We start from the raw sequence: 15,330 nt of genomic DNA, 5'->3' as shown, positions 1-15,330 counted from the left end.
GAAAAAAAAAAAAAAAAAAACGTAGGGCCAGCATTTCTAGTAAAACAAGATAGGGACGTTTTCTCAATTCAAGGAGATGACAAAATTATTAAGTATTGATAAAAGATAATCCTAACTATTATTACTGGCCATCCAATGTGCCCAGCATGTTATTTGCTTCACATCCACTATTTCTAATCCTTTCTATAATTCTCTAAGGTTAACCGTTGCTATTTCTCTGAAGGTTTAGAGAAATACTAAGGCCACACAACTGGCAAGTAGGGGACCTACAATTCAAATCCAGTTCTTCCTGATTCTATACCCTGATCTCTAGCTCACAGTAGCATAATTCTGTCTTTAAAGTTACATGCTTACACTTGAGAATCTCCAGTCTTTTTGCATTTCCAAACCACTGCACAATATAAGAGAATATTTCATTACAGGTTGTTTCCTGTCAGAAGTAACATGTAGCAATGACTCCATACAATTCTTTGAAGGGGAAAGACTATGAGACTAAGATTGTACTGAACATGCCCGTAGAAATGGAAATTACTCTTGCAGTGTGTAAGTAGGACAAGCATCAGTTTGTATATCTTGTCAAGAAATTCCCAGAAATTGAATCTTAGCCCAGTTTTTCCTCATCTGTACTCTTGCCAACATTATTTGAGGCCAGCTGGAAAATTTGAGAAGAATAGAGGTTAATACTGATGAGGAATGGCCCTTTCCTACCCCAAAAAGGAGAGGCAAGGATAGATGATGAGCAAAAATGTTTTGTTTTAGCAAGTAAGCGACATTCTAGTCCTCCCTGGTTCTTCTCATGTGCCATTGGAGGGACTTGTCCATGGAAGGGGCTACCCCAACCCAGTACTTTACACACACTTTGCACACACTCACACACATACACACTCTTTGCACCTGAAATTTATCTCTGATTTTTTCACTGAACTATAAATGCTCAAAAAAATCCTCCTTGGGCTGGCTGGTTAGCTTGGTGTTGGTAACACCAGGATCAAGCGTTTGGATCCCCACACCTGCCAGCCACAAAAAAAATAAAATAAAATTATCCTCTATCTTAACACTCTTTTCTTATTTCTTAAGCTAAATGGGTCACTCATCTGCTCAGACATTTATAATAGTTCCGTATTGTTTATTGAAACAAATCCAAACTCCTTCTGTGAATGAATGAACATGTACCTGTTGTGAAGTATCACTCACTCTTTCCCAACTTTCTCTCTCTCTGCCTCACTTAGTCCGGCCTCTGACATGTCTTCCTAAACCAAATCCACTCTCCTTACCATGCTTTTTCGCATATTATTCCTCCCAAATTATATTCTCTCCACTCTCCTCCACCTTTCCTAGTTCTACCTATTCTCCTAGGCCTAAATCTAAGTCCAGCTCTTCCAAGAACCTTCCTGTAGTACTCCAGCCCATTCTACCGCTCTCTTCCCCCGTGGCCTATGATATTTTGGAGATTTATGATCCAATTTAATATTCTACTGCCAAGGACTAGTAGTTCTAAAATGTTAGTATGCATCAGAATGACCTGAAGGGCTTTAAACAGAAGGCTTTGACCCATTCCCAGAGTTTCTGATTCAGTAGCTCTGAGATGGGGCCCAGGAATTTGCATTTCTAACAAGCTCCCAGGTGCCGCTGCTGCTGCTGCTCTGGGGTCTACAGTGGGAGAAGCACTGCTGCAGAGGAACGAGCATGCTGTTTGCTAGCTATTTGAACCTGGGCGAGTTATTTAATTTCTCTGTGCCTCAGTCTCTTCATGTGCAATAAATATTACTTCAAAGCACTGCTGTAAAGAACTGAAATAATGTATTTTAACATTTAGTACAGTTTCTAGCACATAGTAGAAACTCAATACATGGCAGCTACCATTTCTAGCAGAAAAAAAGACAAAACTTCCTGAGGATTAATTATATGTACGTAACAAAGGTAACACCACAGACTATGGCTTAACAAAGCTCTGGGCTGTAGGTTTATTGGCAGGACTGCCACGTCCTTTGCCATGGAGAGCCTGGGAGGAAGCTATGCAAATCTTCACTCACCCACTTAGTAAGGTCTTAATCTTGGAGGGGCAAACAAAGATAACGTTTCCCATGCTTATAAGATCTCTCCCAATGCTAAGCAGCTATAATTGAGTCAACTTTCAATTCAGGATAGCTAAGTTTTCTAACTGGTTATTCTGTAGAAATATTATTTTAATTTATTGTAAATTCAAGTAACTGTGGCAAAATATTCTATGGTTTTTCCCGAATTGTCTTATCTTCATAAGAAAAAAATAAACCAAAGGCAGGGGAGGGAAGACTCTGAAGAAAACCTTAGGGAATAAGCTGGCCCATACCAGGATCCAAACCCTTGACCTTGGTGTTGTAACACCACACTCTAACCAAATGAGCTAACCATCCAGCCCTCCATGAACTTTTTGAAGACCTTTCATAATTGCAAGACCAGTTCTGACCATCTCTGCTGGCAAATGTATCTGAAAAGAATGCCAGAGTTTATGGAATCCTGGACAATAGGAATGAGGGTGGGGGTGAAGCTTCTGTGCTGCCTAATCCAATCAGAGGAAGGGGAGCAAGCAGGGATGGCAGAGGAGTTGGCATCCAGCTTAGTCAGACCCTGCCTCCCTGGCCCCCAGCATGCATAGAACTATGTGCTGTCCCCTGGTTCCACAGAGCCAGTGCTTGGCCAATGCACTGGCTTTGGCACCTGCAGTCTTGGGCCTTTTCCTGGCACCTCCTAGGAACCAGGAAACAAAGAATGGAGATGCCAGAGCAAACCCAGGAAGCCAATTATGTCCTCCAAAACCCACCTCCACTGCTTCCCCTGCCAGTCCAGACAGAGGTCTCATTCCTCTTTGTAGACTTAGCATCGCATACACAGTGCCTGGGACATGATAGGTGTTCAAGAAATGCTGATGTGGTTCATCAAGTCATCAAACAAGGTAATTATTGAAAGGTCTATCTGTTATGACACATGGCATGACATACTATGGCCATGGTAAATCGGAAAGCCACTTAGTCATAAGAAATCAGTGTGTATATAGGCATCAATTGCCTGATTGTGTTGGTTTATTCCATGTCTGTGTCAGTCAGAGTTTGGTCAGAGAATCAGAACCACTAGGAGAAATATAAATAATAAAGGCTTTGTTAAAGGGATTTGAATGTCCACAATCATGAGAGTTGCTTACACAGTTTCTGTAAGGCTGTTGTTTCCTCATCTGATGCTGGGGACTAAGTCAACAGGGCTGGCCATGGGGAAGGATTGCTGTGAGGTGGGAGAGAGCAGGACTAGATGGAACACTGGAGGCTGAGCCGGGACCCATGAGGATGTGTTGAGCCATGTCAGTCTCTCCTAGTCTTCAGTGATGCAAGTGACCTGCAGGTGAAGCTGGTGCCCTTCCTCATGGAGGCAAACATACGCCTGGCCCAGGAGTTAGGACAAAGGAAGAGATTTGGCAGGAATGAAGGAGCTGCAGGCCTGCCTGCCGCCCACTCCCACCAGGTGAGCCAGCAGATGGGTGACCAGTGCACCAGCTGCCACTGCAACCTGTGCCCGCATTGACCTTCCTAGAGAGTCTAGTCATTGAGTTACATCTGCCTTCCAGTTCTCACACATAATGTCACGTGGGGCTCATACTAGATGGACACTATGCAGGGAAGGGAATTCTGGAAAATGTAATTCCGACTTAGACGAGTTAACACAATACAGATACACCACCACATGGGGGCAGCTAAAACTTCTCTGGCTGTGTGGCCAGAGACAGATTCTCCTGAGGGCGAGCTGCCTTGCTCTGGCTCAGAGGTCTAAGTCTAAGGATCAGGTGGACGAGCTGGTGCTCAACCCTGATTAACCCAGTTACTTTTAAGAAAAGATACTGAGGAAAAGAGGAGCAGGGTTCAAAAGGTAGCCTTGTAAATTTTGGCACCTATAACTCAATTAATTCAGAGGGTTTTAATGCCAATTAGACAGGTGACATGACTTAGGATAGAATCTTGATGAGCTAGCCCTTCAGAGCAAGATGAGGATTATAAGCTCAAAAATTATTTATTTTAACCTCAAAATTTAGATTCAGAAATAAGACTATATAAAAATCCCCTGGTGGGAGGGTGGAGGAGGAATGCATATTCCCCAGTGACCCTCACACAGCAGGTCTGGGAAGATTCCCAGGAATCTGCACCTCAGCAAACACCCAGAGAAGTTCTCATGCAGGTGAGCCTTGGTCCACACTTGAAGAAAGACTTTTCTAGAGGCTTGCACATCAGAGAAACTCCCAAATCTATCCTGTGTGCAAAAGCTGGTCACTGTAGATTAGTTATTTTAATTGAGGGAACATCAGAGAACATGTTTCAGAAAGACAGCAGTGGGAAATGAAAATCTGCTATTTATTTTAGCATGATATTCTAAAGGTTATTTTAGAATTCTAAGAATTAGTCAGGGTTCATAAATGTTGCTTGCTCTATTAATAAAGAAACTTGATGGCTGCCAAATTGCATCCTCCATTCTGACTTAGCCCACACACCTTTGCGCCTCAAAGCAGCTAAAGATGTGCTCGTGCCACCTAGAGGCCCCCATGAGCACATGCGGGTATAAAGCAAGGCTTCCACAGGTATGGCGGGGACAGGAGCAAAGACCGCAGCAAATAAGAAACTGAACTTTAAGAACAGACAATGGCTTGAACTTGGTTTTTTAGTCCTAACTAACTATGAGAAATGGCTGTGGACCCTTCTCTGATTGCTTGAAAGAATAGAAAGAACATGGACTCTGGAACTTGACACACTTGATTTAAATCCCTTCTCCATGACCTAAATGTCACGTGTACCAGACTCATTTTGCACCTGACTTCACATCTTGTTGCCCTGCTAACTTCATGCAGGAGTACAGTGACAGCAGCATGCCTCTGCTGCACTGTGCACCTCTCAGTGTCTGCCCCGGGGCTTCTCTAAGGCAGGGCATGCTTTGGACAACTGCTGGAATCTGTTAGCCATGCTTGTGTATGTATACACCCCTGTAGTAACATTAGCGATGGGATCCAGAACCCAGAACAATTCACCTTTGTACTTCAGGCAGACAATTCTGAGGAACATTCCGCCCAGCTCCTCCGAAGATTCCAGGAGAAAGCAGTGGGAAGTCCTCATTGCCCACCATGATGGCCAGTTCAAGAAAACCCACCCTTGTGTTGGTTTTTCCTCTGCCCATTTGTGTTCCCCGAGATCACCTGCCAAAGTAAACCACTGAACATAAGCCTTTGTGTCGTGCTTTCCTTTCTCAAGAAACTCAGGCTAAGACAAGGTATAACCTTAGGCAATTAATTTATCCTCTGTGAGCCTTAGCTGTCTCAGTTGCAATGTTTCTCACAGGAATATTGTGAAAATTAAGTGAAATTCTGAAAGGAAAGCACTTTTCACAGTGCCTGATTCATAACAGAGGCCCCTTTTTTGGAAGTCTCCCTGCTACCTAGTGGGGGCGATTTCATTTTAAAAGTGGGCCACCATCATCAGCATCACATTTACCACCATCACGTCCAACCTGCAAGCCATATCACCACCAAAACCTCCACCAAGACCACCATCAACACCACCTCTACCATAAGCATCACCATCACTACCACCCCCAAAACTTCATAACTATTATCATCACGAACACCACCATCACTACCACTAATACCACCATCTCCACCACCTCCACATTCACCACTAATACCACCACCATCCTGACCCACACCACTCTTCATACCACCATCATCACCATCACTACCACCACCCCCATCAACATCATCACCTGTACACCTCCCTCCAGTAACTGGCCATTGGACAGGACTTCTGTAGCCCAGATCTAGCTGATTCTCTTTAGCTAGAGAAACTATTAGACATGCCTCACTCACTCTATTATATCTGCCTCAGCAAAATCTAAACAGTAGCTAATGTTCAATTTTTCCAGATAATCTTAACATTGATCAGAATGTTTTGGATAACTGACATTTTGCAACAGAATTATCATTTCTCTTAACATATGTACCTTTCTAGGAGTCAGAGTACAGGCAGAGAAGGATGAAAGTCTCATGGTAAAAATCACTGAAGTAAAATGAACTGGATTTTATCCCTAATTATGTTAGAAATAAGTCATAAAAGTTATAAATAAATTATAAAAAGCTTACAAATAAGTTTTAGTTTTCATTCAATAGGTAACTTTAGTACTACTATGTGACAAGCATCTACTAGGCACTGGAAAAATATTGGCAAAAAACATCACAGGCCTTTTCCTCTGAGAACTTTCTAAATAGGGAGAGAGACTGACAGGCAGTAGGGAATACAATGCAGTGTGACCAGTTCCATCACAGGGGAAGGTGAGGAGACCCTGATCCAGGTGGCGGTGAAGAGTATTCAAGGAAGGTTTCCTGCGGGAGGTGACTAAAGGAAGAGAAGTTAGCCGAGTATAATCAGGAAGAGGCGGTGACAAGCAATCCAGGCAGCAGGAACAGCACAAACAAAGTCCCAGAGGTGAGAGAATGCACGGCTTCACAGAAACACAAGTAGTTGACTACGGCTGTGATATGGCATGCAAGGAGAGACGGAACGAGAGAAACAAGCAGGGGCCAGATTATAAAGGGAATGTATGCCACACACAAAAAAAAGAGTTTAGAAAAAGAGTTTAAATTCTGTTTTTCTACATAAATAGGCTCCTTAAAAACATTTTTTTCCTGAGAAAGCAGCCTTGGAACAAAGTTAACCCAAACCAGATCAATGCTTCACAAAGGGAGGAAATGTTTTTTTAGCGCCTAGTTTTCTGGAAGATTTTATCCACTAAGAATTTAAAGAGAGCATGGGATTTGAGGGGTATTAATATCTTACTTTCAGCTACTCCCCACATATCTTGCAGTGATGCATGCTGAAGTCACCTTTACATGTGGGCAGGCATGTGACTATATCTGTCTGACTGTTATATCTAGTGTTTCTTAACAACCCTCCTCCTCCCCACATCCACAAGCAGAGGCAGCCAGACCCTTGACTGTGGCTGCCTCCAAGATAAATATCTAGGATCACAGGTTCTGACCTTGAAATCATCTTATAAGGAAAGCAGTGTTGCTAAGACTAAATCCAACCAGCATTTCCAGGCCACTAAGTGAAGGCTCCTTACATGCAAGGCTGATGTCTCTTCTTTGAGTCTGCCATGTTTAACTCAATGCACAGCTTATAGTGAATAGATTCAATAAACATACATTAAATAGACTGAATTTGACCCAATAAATTGGTGTCAAAGTCAGCATGAGTGTATTTGATAATTAAATGCTTTAGTATTTATAAGCTAAAAGAAAGCCTCTGTGATATTAGTCTTTTCCACCCACTCAGAAATTAGTTGTTCAAGAGAATAAATTTTTTAAATACTCTCCTAAATCTTCCCCTTCACCTTTTATCTTCTTTTGATAAACAGGCCAAGGTAGAGAGGAAGTAGAAATATTCTTCTTACTAAACAGAAAAAGAGAAATTGGAAAATACGAAGATATTGGTAGGACTGAGCCTTCCTGAAATCTCCTGATGCCAATATATATACATTTTTCTCTTTATAAAAAGACTCCCTAGTACCAAACTAACACAAAATCAACACTTCATAAAAAGACACTTGGACCAATGGAACAGAATCAAGAAGCCAGAAATCAATCCACGTACTTACAGCTAACTGATCTTTGACAAAGGCACCAAGAACATACATTGGGGACAGGATAGCCTCTTCAATAAATGGTGCTAGGAAAACTGAATATCCATCTGTAGAAGAATGAAACTAGACCCATACCTCTCACCATATACCAAAATCAACTCAAAATGGATTAAAGACTTAAATATAAGACCTGAAACTATAAAACTCCTAGAAGAAAACATAAGAGAAATACTTCAGGATCTACAACTGGGCAAAGACTTTATGAATAAGACCTCAAAGTACAGGTTACAAAAGAAAAATAAACAAATGGGATTATATCAAACTAAAAAGCTTCTGCACAGCAAATGAAACAATCAACAGAGTGAAAAGACAACCTACAGAGTGGGAGAAAATATTCGCAAAGCAATACCTGCACATTCATGTTTATCACAGCTCTATTTACAATAGTCGAGATATGGAACTAACCTAAAAACCATCAACAGATGACTGGATAAGGAAAATGTGGTATACATACACAATGGAATACTACTCAGCTATAAAAAAGAAAGAAAGAAAGAAATTCTGCCTTTTACAGCAACATGGATGAGCTTGGAGAAAATTATGTTAAGTGAAATAAGCCAGTCACAGGAAGAGAAATTCCACATGTCCTCACTGATAAGTGGGAACTAAAAAATAAAGAAAAAACAACCACAATAATATACTGAAGTTTCAGGAGATCAGAATTGGGGTTACTAGAGGTGGGAAAAGGGGAAGGAGAGAGGATTAGCAAGAAATTGGCTAATGTACACAAAGAAGGATTACGTTTTATAATGATGAGTCTGCTAATTATCCTGATTTGATCATCACACATTGTACACAAGTATTGATAGTCAACTCTGTACCTCACAAATACGTGCAGTCAACTACGTTTCAAAAATAAATAATAAATAAAATGCTTAATTGGCTAAAAAAAAACTGCCATTTTTGTAGTCAAAAACAGTCAGATATTTGCAAATTTATATGATTCAATGTAATTGAAATACTCTAATTATATCAAATATATAATTTTATGTACATCTTAATTATTTAAAATAATTACATCTCAGTTTCATATAATCCTAATTATATATTTTATAGATATTGATTACATTATACACCTGCATTATATATCTTCTTATTTTAAACATATTTTCACTATATGTATGCTATATATCCTAATCACATATATATCTTCAAATATATATTTTGATTAAGTAAGCTAATTTTTTTTTTTTTTATGGTGAAAAAAGTTGTATATTTGGAATTAACCATCTGGACTCAAGTTTAGATGATCCCAATTTTGTTGGCAACATCCAGAGCATCATAATCAGGAGCCAGTCGAACATATGCCTTCTTCTCTCCATCAGACCTGATCAGGGTGTTGACCTTGGCCACATCAATGTCATAGAGCTTCTTCACAGCCTGTTTGATCTGGTGCTTATTGGCCTTGACATCCACAATGAACACAAGTGTGTTGTTGTCTTCTATTTTCTTCATGGCAGACTCAGTGGTCAGGGGGAACTTGATGATGGCATAGTGGTCAAGCTTGTTTCTCCTGGGGGCGCTCTTCCAAGGATATTTGGGTTGCCTCCAGAGCCGCAGTGTCTTGGGCCGCCGGAAGGTGGGTGATGTGCGGATCTTCTTCTTTTTGTGGCTTTGGACACCTTTCAGCACTGCCTTCTTGGCCTTCAAAGCCTTTGCTTTGGCTTCGGCTTTGGCAGGGGCAGGAGCTTCCTTCTTCGCCTTCGGCGCCATCTTGTGAAAGGGCTAAGTAAGCTAATTTTATATATATATAAATCCTAATTACATATCTTCTAATTTTAAACCTATTTTAATTATATGTTTTTGTGAGTATAGATAGGTACACATTAGAATATATATGTAATCACCATTAATTTTATATTAGAAATGCACACATTCACAGCACACTGAATTCAAAGTCTGACCTCTAATAAAACCAGGACTGTCACTGTTTGTCTTTTCCTGGTGACAATGCAGATAGATGTATGTGAATTTCTGAGAGCACACCACCACCTTGTGTCTTCTTGTTGAATTACATGTGGGTATCACAGCATCTTGCCTTAAAAGGGACTTGTGGTCACTTTCTCATTTAATAAACATGTATTTAACACTTACTATGAATCCTGCACTGGGATGGATGCAGAGCATAATGATTCTCAGCCTGAAGTCTCTCTGGAACTCTTCATAGCAAATAAGCTCCCTCCAAAGAAAGTAAATGTGAGAAGCAGACTTGGTGCAGGAAGTGAGAGAGAGAGTGAATGTCCCACCTAAGTGGGGTAACCGCTGCTCAGTTTTAGACAGTTGCTCCAAGAAAGAAGTATGAGCGCAGTATTTTTTCTAAGATAAATCAGAAATTCAAATATTGGTGTGAAAATACCTGATTTTTAAATAAGAATTTATTCTAGTTGTTTCTAAATAACATGAGCCAACATATGCATCTGCAGACTGCAATCAGCCCGCATCCTGCCAGGTTTGAACCTCTGGTTTGTACTCTTTTTATCCCTTTCCATCACTTTAGTAGTGTTTCACAAATGAGAGGAGGTAAACGCTGACACTCAGAAATGCAATGGTGAGCAAAAACAGACCCAGGCTTCTCATGAGGCCAGTTTGACCTACAAAAAATGGCAGTTTCCTAATACAGGCACACCTCACTTTATTACACTTCACTTTATTGCGCTTTGAGGATATTGCATTTTTTACAAATGGAAGGTTTATGGCAACCTTACATCACACAAGACTATCAGCCCCACTTTTCCAACAGCATGGGCTCATTTTGTGTCTCTGTCACATTTTGATAATTCTCACAATATTTCAAACTTTTATATTATTATTATAGCTGTTATGCTGATCTGTGATCAGTGATATTTGATGTTACTATTATAATTGCTTGGGGGCACCACGAACCACACCCATATAAGAAAGCAAATTTAATCAATAAATGTGTATTGAAATCAGGCCAGTTAATGACCCTCCAATGGTTTCTAAGTGTTCAAGTTAAAGAAAGAGTCACGTGTCTCTCAGTTTATATCAAAAGCTAGAGATGATTAAGCTTAATGAGGAAGGCATGTTGAAAGCTGAGATAGGCTGAAAGCTAGACCTCTTGCACCAGTTAGCCAAGTTGTGAATGCAAAGGAAAAGTTCTCAAAGGAAATTAAGAGTGCTATTCCAGTGAGCACATGAATGCAAAGAAATCAAAACAGGCTTATTGCTGATATGATGTCGGGCCTTAAAAACTAACGCCACCTTAAGTGACATTACAAGCGGCGCCATTATGGGCCCACAAGGGAGTATTACTGTGGCAGCCTAAGATGGCGCCGGGAGGAAGTAGGGTGGGAGTGTCTGCGGGAACCTTGCCCTAGCCCTTATTGGCCAAATACGGGCTTCCACGCTCATGGACACTGCGTGATTGCAATAGCTAGGCGTTAAAATAGGATGCATGCTCTCTTGACTTAAGCTGATAGGATTATGTTAAAATCTCCCCTCTCCATCCACCTAAAAAAGCAACTGCTTGGGTGATAATAAACGGAACTGCTCGACAGAACCCCTGCCACGTCTGAGTGTCTCTTTAACGGGCTGGTTGGGGCCGGCAGCTGTGCTCACCTCTCTTCACGGCTCTCTTCCTCTGTCTCCTTCAAAACTTATGAAGAAAGTTTTGCATAGAAGACCAAATCAGCCACAACATTTCCTCAAACCAGAGCCAAAGCCTAATCCAGAGCAAGGCCCTAACTCTCTTCAATTCTGTGAAGGCTGAGATAGGTAAGGAAGCGGCAGAAGAAAGGTTTGAGGCTAGCTGAGTTTGGCTCATGAAGTTTAACGACAGAAGCTGTCTCCAGAGCATACAAGTGCAAGGTAAGCAGCAAGTGCTGATCTAGAAGCTGCAGCAAGTGATCCAGAAGATCCAGCTAAGGTAATTAATGACTGTGGCTACACTATGAACAGACTTTCAATGTAGATGAAACAGCCTTCTACTGGAAGAAGATACCATCTAGGACTTTCACAGCTGGAGAGGAGAAGTTAATGCCTGGCTTCAAGGCTTCAAAGCTTCAAAGAACAGGCTGACTCTCGTTAGGGGTTAATGCAGCTGGTGACTTTAAGTTGAAACCAATGCTCATTTACCATTCTGAAAATCCTAGGACCATTAAGAATTATACTAAATCTACTCTGTCTATGCTATATAAATGGAACAACAAAGCCTGGATGGTGGCAAATCTGTTTACAGCATGGTTTACTGAATATTTTAAGCCCACTGTTGAGACCTACTGCTCAGAAAAAAAGATTCCTTTCAAAATATTACTGCTCATTGACAATGCACTTGTTCACTCAAGAGCTCTGCTGGAGATGTACAAGGAGATTCATGCTGTTTTCATGCCTGTTAACACATCCATTTTGCAGTCCATGGATCAAGGAGTAATTTTGACTTTCAAGTTTTATTATTAAAGAAATATATTTCATAAGGCTATAGCTGCTAGAGACAGTGATTCCTCTGATGGAGCTGAGCAAAGTAAACTGAAAACCTTCAGGAAAGGATTCACCATGCTAGAGGCCATTAAGAACTTTTGTGATTCATGGGAGGTCAAAATATCAACATTAACAGGAGTTTGGAAAAAGTTGATTCCAACCCTCATAGATGACTTTAAGGAGGTCAAGACTTCAGTGGAGGAAGTAGCTCAAGGTGTGGTGGAAATAGCAAGAGAACTAGAATGAGAAGTGGAGCCTGAAGACGTGACTGAATTGCCACAATCTCATGACAAAACTTGAACGAATGCAGAGTTGCTTCTTATGGATGAGCAAAGAAAGTGGCTTCTTGAGATGGAATCTCCTCCAGGTAAAGACGCTGTGAACATCGTTGAACCGACAACAAATGTAGCTCTGTATTTCCACCTGCTATCATTTTCCGTCTTCCTGAAGTATTTCTTTTATCACTTCTTCTAGTGGAGGTCTGCTGGTGATGAATTCTTTTAGTTTTCATGTGTCTGTGAAAATCTTTATTTCACCTTCACTTTTGAAGGATACCTGTTGCCTCAGTTGGTTTCCCCTTATTCCTAAAGTTCTATCAACAGCAGCCAACTCTTCCATCCACTCATAACTAGATCGGGTGCCCTTAGAAGTTTTATATGCTACCACTGCTATTTCTCTCTGGAATTCAGCTTATCAAGTCTTGATTGCATCCATCATTTCTCAAAAGCCCCCTAGGCAAGTAAACTTTTCACTTTATCCAATTTTTCTTGTTGTTACCAGAGAAAGTTTGTGTGTGTGTGTGTGTGTTCCACATCTTTGCCAGAAGTCCCCTCACCCTCACCTTTGTTATTTGACATGAAAATAATAAAGGAAGTTAAAACAATAGTTTAATGAACATCCATCTATCATGCACCCAGGTTTGACAGTTGTTATCATTTCACCTTATCTATTTTATCCATAGTGACTTGTTACTATTGCTGTATTAACAAACACTTTCAAACTTAATGGGTAAAGCAACCATTTTTTTTTTTTTGGTCTTTTTCCATGTCCGGCAATGGATCGCAACCCTCAGTGTTGCCCCCGTACCGGACCGGGGACCGGCAACGGGATCGCAACCCATGGCGTTGCTCCCGCGCCTCGCTCAGCCAGTGAGCGGGAACCGGTCTGTATGTGGGATCCGAACCCTCGGGCGGGAGCGCCGCCGCGCTTTCCAAGCGGCGCACTATCCAGTGCGCCACCGGGCCGGCCCCTAAAGCAACCATTTTGTTACACTCATGAATTCCGTCAGTCAGGAAATTAGACAAGGCACAGCACAGGTGATTTGTGTCTGCTGGACAATACCTGGGGCATCTAGGACCTCAGCTGGGATGTTTGAAATACAAGAGCTGGGATCATCCAGAATATCTTTATTCACAAATCTTGGAAAATTTTTAATTCTCTACTTTGATCAATGAAAACTGAAAACCTAAGACTGATGGATTGTATCAATATCAATTTCATGGTCACAATATTATACGACAGTTTTGCAAAGGTTACCATTGGGAAAAACTGAGTAAAGGGCGTATGAGATCTCTCTGTATTATTTCTTACAACAGCATGTTAATTTACAATTATCTCAAAATAAAAAGTTTATTTAAAAAAAACTAAAAGTGCCCTACAAAGATGGTCTCTCCAGACTTTTTTATACCTTTCTGAAAGATGATGCAATACTTTGGCAATGCAACATGAAAACTGAAGACTGATTTAATAGTGATTATTTATTTCATTATTGCTTCATTTAGGCATTCCATCTTTCATGTTGTTGTTTTAGTATTTTTTAAATATAGCTTGGAATTATTGAATACTGATGAAATAATTTACAGAATGATAAAATAGCAAAATATTTTAATATATAGGGAAAGATCCCAAGAGGTAACTTAGATCCCGAAGGTAGCACATATTATAAAAGGATCCAATTGACCCATATGGGAAGTGCTAGACAGAAAGAGTTTTATTACACACATATATTTAAGCAAATTTTTTCTTGGTTCTTTGGAAGATCTCTAATAAAGAATAAATGTTATTGAATTATCAATTCTTACAAATATTTAGAGTTTCTCTATAAAGAAACTGAGAAACGGAAGTTGGGTCTAGTGGCACACAGTAGTGTCCTGAGTGTTAAGACAGAGCTCCAAATCCTTAACATAGCCTTTAAGGCCCTGAATGGTCTGGTGCCTGACCCCCAACTCCCCAGCCTCTCCACACATTTTATCCTGCTCTCTCTCTCTGCTCAGTCACGCCGGCCTTCTCCCATTCCATGTTCAGTCTTACCACGGGCCACTGCACAGCCATTCCCTCTATCTCAAGAGAGGTCTTTTTTGGCCCCCTAGTAAAGGTTCTTACAGAACGGGGTTGATCACCTTTGGAGTACCCATCTATACTTACCCATTCATTCACCAATGGACTTCATTTATTGATGTTTGTGTCGCCCCATGTATTGGTCTGTTTTCTGTCACTGATAACAGAATACCTGAAACTGGATAAATTATAAGAAAATAAAATTTGTTTCTTACAGTTTGGGAGGCTGGGAAGTCCACGGCCCAGGGGCATATCTGGTGAGGGCCTTCTTCCAGGTGGGAACTTTTTACAGAGCCCCATGGCAATGCAGGGTATCACACGGAGAGACTGTCAAGTGTTTTCATGTGCTCTCCTTATAAAGTCATCAGTCCACACTCATAATAACCCATTACTCCAGGAAGGGATTAAACCATTCATGAGAGCATAGTCTTCATGATCCAATCACCTCTTAAAGGCCCCACTTTTCATACACCATAATCGGATATCCCACCCTCTTAACACTGTTACAGTGGGGATTGTTTCCAACACATGAACTTCTGGAGGACAAATTCAACCCACAGCACCCCCACTAGGCCAAAAGCCCCCATGAGAGGAGGGTCTGCTCATGTTTTTCATTCACCATTGCATCCACAGGTGTCAGCATTCACACCTTGTCTTCCTGAGACCTCCTAAAATTATGAAAATGAATAAAGTACAAAGCAGAAGATAAAAATGACAGGATGTGGGCCCACTGTAAACTAGGATGTTGGCTCATAGTATTTAGAAAAACATTTGACTTCATTTTTATTTAAAAATCAGAATTTTTATACCAATATTTGAATTTGTCTTCTCTTGATTTTATATATATATATA

At 40.8% G+C, this 15,330-nt stretch overlaps 1 pseudogene; it reads right to left on the bottom strand.

Annotated features, from left to right (window-relative positions):
- Positions 1-9,425, bottom strand: part of LOC103588895 — a 10,618-nt pseudogene extending 1,193 nt beyond the window's left edge.
- Between the last annotated feature and the right edge of the window lie 5,905 nt (positions 9,426-15,330).

The sequence above is a fragment of the Galeopterus variegatus genome, unplaced genomic scaffold (assembly GCF_000696425.1).
Source record: "Galeopterus variegatus unplaced genomic scaffold, G_variegatus-3.0.2 Scaffold625, whole genome shotgun sequence".
Lineage (NCBI taxonomy): Eukaryota > Metazoa > Chordata > Mammalia > Dermoptera > Cynocephalidae > Galeopterus > Galeopterus variegatus.
The sequence above is the reverse complement of the archived record's forward strand: the minus strand, read 5'-3'. Positions and strand labels throughout refer to the sequence as shown.